Below are 6,978 nucleotides of genomic sequence, written 5' to 3' on the forward strand. Positions count from 1 at the left end.
ATAGTTTTGGACAGTAGCAGTAGTATAACTTTGAAAAATCACAAAAAATTGTGGAAACAAAATTAGAGGTTGAATAAAATATTAAATTAAATCCTATTGAGTCTAGTTTTACATAGAAGAAATGATGTAAGCAAAAGAATTTCATTTTATGAGATAATTGAATTTTAATGAGACAAGGTCAGAATGATTTTGGGTTCTCCTATTCTAAATTTGGAAAATCATTAAAAATTGTATAAAAATATTTTGGGGTTAAAATTTATATATTTAAATTATTAATGAGTCTATTTGCAATAAAAATAAACAAGAGCATCATCCAAATCTCGTACTAAGAGATACTTAATTTTTAGTGAAGAAAGGTCGAAACTGTCAAACAGCAGAACAATGATGAATTTGAAAAATTAACTGTATTTATTGGCTTAACCATAAATTTTGAAAAGTTTATGGCAGGAAGATATTTGAGTTTAGTTTCAGAAAAATCAAGCGGATCTTAATTTAGAATTCTGTAGCTCAAGATATAAATAATTTAGTGACTATGACTCAAGTGGACAATTTTGTTATGAACAGTAAATAATTGTTTTGATATGTTTAAGCCTTGATTATGGTTGTGTTGGTAGCTTAATTGTGCCATGTTAAGCGCCACTGAAAGTGTGTATGTGAGTGTGCAAATGAGAGTGGCAAATGTCTTGGTAAATAGCCATTTTCTTGGCCATACGGACTGAGACACGGCCGTGTGTCTCAACCATGTGAAGGACACGGCCCCGGGACACGGGCGTGTGACTTGGCCGTGTGATTCCAAATTGTGCATGACGTCATAAACAGAAAGTTACACGGGCTGAGGACATGGGCATGTATGACCACACGGCTTACCCATACAGGTGTGTCCCAAGCCACACGGGCGTGTGAACCCTGTTTTGATGAAATTTTTTTTGAGTTTTCCAAAGTTTTGGGTTTAGTCTCGAACCACTTCCAATGCATGTTTTGGGCCTCGTGGGCCCGTATAAGGGATGATATGCATGTGTATGAATGGTTTTAAATTGGACGCATTTTTCTTACCTGGTTTGGTATGAATGTTTATGTTTAAGTCCGGTAATACCTCGTACCTTGTCCCGGTGTCGGACTCGGGTAAGGGGTGTTACATATATCTCTTGTACCTTGAAGATAACGAAAAAAACAAGCTTAACCCCATTCCAATATCTTCGGGTTGGACAAAAGCTAAATCTTGCTAATAAGTTGACAAAAAATGATATATCAGGTCCTGTATGACTAGCAATATACATCAATGCACCAATAGCACTTAAATATCGTACTTCAGGACCAATAAATCTTCATCATTTTCTTGAGGATGAAAAGTGTCTTTTTTTACATCAGGTGACCTAACAACCATTGGGGTGCTCAACGGATGTGCGTTATGCATGTAAAATGTTCTTAGCACTTTTTCTATATATGTTGTTTTATGCACAAGGATTTCATTCTTTAGGTGCTCAATCTGTAACCCTAAACAAAATTATATCTTTCCAAGGTATTTCATTTCAAATTCTTTCTTTAAGTACTCCATTGTTACTAAAATCTCTTCAGGAGTCCCAATGATATTTAGGTCATCAACATACATAATAATTATAGCAAATCCTGATCCAGACCTCTTTATTAAAATGCATGGGGAAATAGGATCATTGTCATAGCCTTCCCTCAATAAGTACTCACCAAGGCGATTATACCACATGCACCTAGATTGTTTCAATCCATAAAGGGATCTGTTTAATTTGATTGAGTAATGTTCTCGAGAACATGAATTAGTTGATTTTGGTAGTTTAAAGCTTTTTGGGAGTTTCGTGTAAACGTTATTATCAAGTGGGCCATACAAATAGGCTGTAAATACATTCATTAGGTGTAAATCAAACTCTTATCTTATTGTTAGAGTAATTAAGAACCTAAAAGTAGTTGCATCCGCCATAAGAGAGTATGTCTATTCATAATCAATACCAAGTCTTTGTGAAAATCCGTATGCAACCAAGCACGTTTTATATCCATAGTTTCTCCCTTTTCTTTTCTTTTTCTCACAAAAGCCTATTTATATCCCACAGGTTTTACACCTTCAAGTGTACAAACTACATGTCTGAATAGATCTCTATTCACAAGAGATTTTAATTCAGCTTTAATTGATTCTTTCCATTTTGGCCAATCATCTCTTTGTCTACAATCTTCAATTGATATTGGTTCATGGTCCACATTTTCATTCAAAATATCTAGCATTACATTTCATGCAAATATGCATCGGCGTCGATTTGATTTCGGTTCTACTTAATTCTAGACATGTAATAATTTGTTGAGATTTCTTCATTATCAGGTACTTGAGATTTTTCTTGAACTTTAGTCATGTCTAAAATCTCTTCTAGAAAAGTTACTGCTTCCTCGATCTGGCCATCATTTGTTTTTGCTATTTTTCTTTTTCGAGGATTCTTATCTCTAGAACCAACTGGTCTACCACTCTACAAATGTGCTTTAGATTCACTGGCAACTAGATTTGTCTTTTAGGGACATCAATTTTGATGAGAGCATTTAATAGCTGGTATATGTGATTTTGTTACTCTTTTTAGATCAGTAAATGTGCTTGGCGATCGATTTGCTAAACTTTGTAAATGAATTATCCTCTGAGCCTCCAATTCACATTGTTGCATACGAGGATCAAGATGAGACAATGATAATTCGTTCCAATATATTTCTTTCTCCAACTATTTATTTTCTCCCCCTAACATTGGAAAAACTGACTCATTAAAATTACAGTCAACAAATCGAGTCATAAATAAATTCCTTGTTTATGGCTTGACAATTTAATTATTGATGGGGATTCATATCCAACATATATTCTTAATCTCCTTTGAGGACCCATCTTAAAGCGTTATGGTGGACTAATCGGAACATATGCAACATATCCAAAAATTCTTAGATGGGAAATATTTGGTTCTTGACCAAAAATCATTTGTAGCGGGGAGAACTTATGATAACTTGTTGGCTTGACTCAAACTAGTGATGCTGCATGTGTATGGCATGCCCCCAAGCAGAAATTGGAAGTTTTGACTTCATAAGTAATGGTCTTGCAATCAATTGAAGACATATGATTAATGATTCAGTAAGACCGTTTTGTGTATGAACCTATTCTAGATGTTCAACACTTATTCCAATAGACATACAAAAATCATTGGAAGCTTGGGAAGTAAATTCACCAGCATTATCAAGACGAATTGTCTTAAAAGGGAAATCTGGAAAATTTGCTCATAATTTGATCAACTGAGCAAGTAACCTCGCAAATGCCAGGTTTTGAGTTGATAACAAGGATACATTCAACCATCTACTCAAAGCATCGAGTAAAACCATAAATATCTAAATGGTCTACACAGAAGGTGTATTGGTCCACATATATCTCCTTGTATCCGTTCTAGAAAAGTGATAGATTCATAATTTATCCTGGCTGGTGATGGTCGAATAATTTATTTTCCTGGAGAACAAGCATCACATAAAAAATTATGAGCTTGAAGAATCTATTGCCTCTTCAATAAGTTTCTACATGATTTGTCAATAATTGTTTACATCATAATTGAACAGGGGTGGCCTAAATGATCATAGCAAATAATAAATTTATTAGTAAACTTCTGATTTATTATTGCATATGCTTCAATTGTACTAATTCTTGTGTAATACAAACCAGAGCAGAGTGTGAATAATTTCTCTTAAATATGTTTATTTCCTTGAATTAAACTCATAATTTGAATATATTCATCATTTCCTTTAATTATTGGCTAATTATGATATCCATTATGGTGAATATCTTTAAAACTCAAAAAAATTCTTTAAGACTTAGGAGAGCATAACACATCATTAATTTGAAACTTAGTTCCTCTAGGCAATAATATATTTTCTCTTTTGGAGCCTTGTATGATTTTGGTACTACCTAATATAATACTCACACTAGCTTTTTGCATTGTCAAATGAGAAAAATATTTTTTATTCTGAAGTATAGTATGAGCAATTGCACTATCTGCTAAGCATAAGTTTTCACTATTTATCGCTAATTGAATTTGAGAGGTATTCATATTCTTCAAAGAAAACAAATAAATGTCACATAAATTTTCAAATATATAAAATTTTCGTAAATAGTTCAAAACATTATATAATAACCATGTTGTTAATAACATAAAAAACCAGCATAAATTTTATTCTTTAAAATTATAATAATAAAATTAAAAGATCAATTATTCCCTTCAAGGATGGTGAAGAAATCACAAATTCCAAGTGAGTTGTACTAATAATGCCATAATCATCTTCACCATTGTCACAAACAAAATCTGTCTATATTTTCTTCCCTTTATCCTTTAATGCTTGTTGATATAGTTCCATAAGATGCTTTGGTGTATGACAGGTATGAGACCAATGGTTTTTACCTCCACAACAATAAGACAAACTTTTCACTTTCCCAGTTGTATCGTTATCATTCTTTCTATCCTTACAATCCCACTTCTGGTGAGTATTCTTGAAATGACCACCTCGTCCATGTCCATGTCCACGTCCTTAACCACAACCACAACCACGACCACAATTATTTCATCGACCACGACTGCTAGTATAGCCTTTATCCTTTTTGTTATATGATGTTATATTCACTTCAGGGAATGGAGTAGAGCCAGTTGGACATGACTTATGATTTTTCATTAACATTTCATTATTTTGCTCAACCACAGGAAGACAAGATATTAACTCATGATATTTCTTAAAACCCTTTTCATGATATTGTGTCTGCAGAACACATTATTTGCGTGAAATTTAGAGTATTTTTTTCTAACATATCCTCATCAATTATGTTCTCTCCATATAATTTCAATTGGGAAGTGATTCTAAACATAGCTGAGTTAGATTCACACACAGATTTAAAATCTTGTAATCTCAAATGCAACCAATCATAGCGAGCTTTAGGAAGTATTACAGTTTTTTGATGGTCATATCTTTCTTTTAGACTATTCCAAAGGACAAGTGGATCTTTAATATCAAATGCTCAGTCTTTAGTTCCTTATGGAGGTGATTACAAAGAAATATCATAGCTTTGGTCTTATCTTGACTAGATGATTCATTTCCCTTATTAATAATTTCACCAAGGCCTTTTGTATCTAAGTGTATTTCAGCATCTAACATCCAAGATAAATAATTCTTTCATGTAATATCAAGAGCCACAAATTCAAGTTTTGCAAGGTTCGACATTGATGATGCAACTACAATGTAAATTTAATATAAATATAAGTAGTCCCTTAACAAACTTTTAAGCAAACATAAGTAATCAAAAATTTCAAAGAATAACATAATAGAAGAGTACTCAGATAATTACAACAATTTAGTCACACAAAAAAATTACAAGTAATTTGGCTATGTTAGAAGTTTTAACAAATTACGGGATTAATGTGTAATAACCCGATTTTAGGCCTAGTCGGAATAGTGGTTTTGGAGCCACTAATCCGAGGTCAGAGAAATTATTTTTTTATTATTTTATATGTTATAGAATGATTATATGAGTGCATAAAAATTTTGGTGAAATAATTTTAGCGATTACATGCTTAATTGCGAAAAAAAACTAAATTGCATAGAGGGCAAAAGTTTTGTTTTTCTAAAAAATGGTGTTAAATAACTAGAGAATCATAATTAGGGGTCTTTAAAGGGAAAATAGACCCATTCCAATAGGGGTGGCCGTCCATAAGGACAAAAATGAATAAAAAAATCAAAATTTGGTGGAATTGGTAGCTTATTTTGACTAGAAATAAGATAAAATAAAACAAAAAAGACTTTATCTTTTATCATTCATCTTATCCACCGAAATTATCAGCAAGAAAGGGTTTTTTGAAGCTTGAAACTTTCAGCCATTAATTTCTCTCATAAGTAAGTGATTTTGATGACTTTCCTTGATAATTTTTGTACTTTTAGGACTTTGTAGCTTAATTTAGCTAATGGAAGGACTATTTTGCAAAATGGTTGAGAGTCTAGGGTTTAGACATGAGAGTACTCATGTTGGTTGCTGAAATTTTATAGAAGAAAATGAATCATGGTTGTTAAATGAACAACTTTTGTGAAGTTGTTTTCATGAAAACACCTAAGAGGACCATTTTGTGAAGTTGTTTTCATGGAAACACCTAAGAGGACCATTTTGTGAAGTTTATAAAATAGGTTGCAAATGTTTGAAATAATTTAAATTGTGAGATGCTATAGGCTTAAAGTAGTTTTGGTTAGGCTTGGTTAATGTGGAAATTCAATGAAAATCGATTTACGAGCCTAGGGGTAAAATTGTAATTTTGTGAAAGTTTAGGGGAAAAATGGTCATTTTGCCAAAATATGAATTATGAAATGCATTGATTAATATGATGATTAAATTAGTGAATTTTTATCATTTTGGATCAAGAATTATGAAATCCAGACCTAGACCGAGGGAAGGCCAAGCTAGTCGACTAAATCCAACTAGTCGTCCACTTTTTGTATACCGAGGTAAGTTGTACGTAAGTAAGGCAACTTTATCGTTATTATGTTTTGAATGATTGATTTTGCATAATATAGTTGAATATGCTTATGAATAATTCATGATGAAATTAATGTGGTAAATTCCCGGTTGAACCCAGGAATAAATTGGATATCCATGCCATGACATTTGGGTGATATGTGTGCTAGTGTAAGACCATGTATGGGACATGGCATCAGCCACATTATAAGAGCCAGTGTAAGACCATGTTTGAGACATGGCATCGGCATTGATAGGTGAGCTAGTGTAAGACCATGTCTGGGACATGGCATCGGTGTTGATATGTGTGCTAGTGTAAGACCATGTCTGAGACATGACATCAGCCACATTATAAGAGCCAGTGTAAAACCATGTCTGAGACATGGCATCAGCATTGAGACGAGAGCTAGTGTAATACCATGTCTGGGACATGGCATCAGCCTCGATATGTG

The sequence above is a fragment of the Gossypium hirsutum genome, chromosome A01, assembly GCF_007990345.1.
Source record: "Gossypium hirsutum isolate 1008001.06 chromosome A01, Gossypium_hirsutum_v2.1, whole genome shotgun sequence".
NCBI lineage: Eukaryota > Viridiplantae > Streptophyta > Magnoliopsida > Malvales > Malvaceae > Gossypium > Gossypium hirsutum.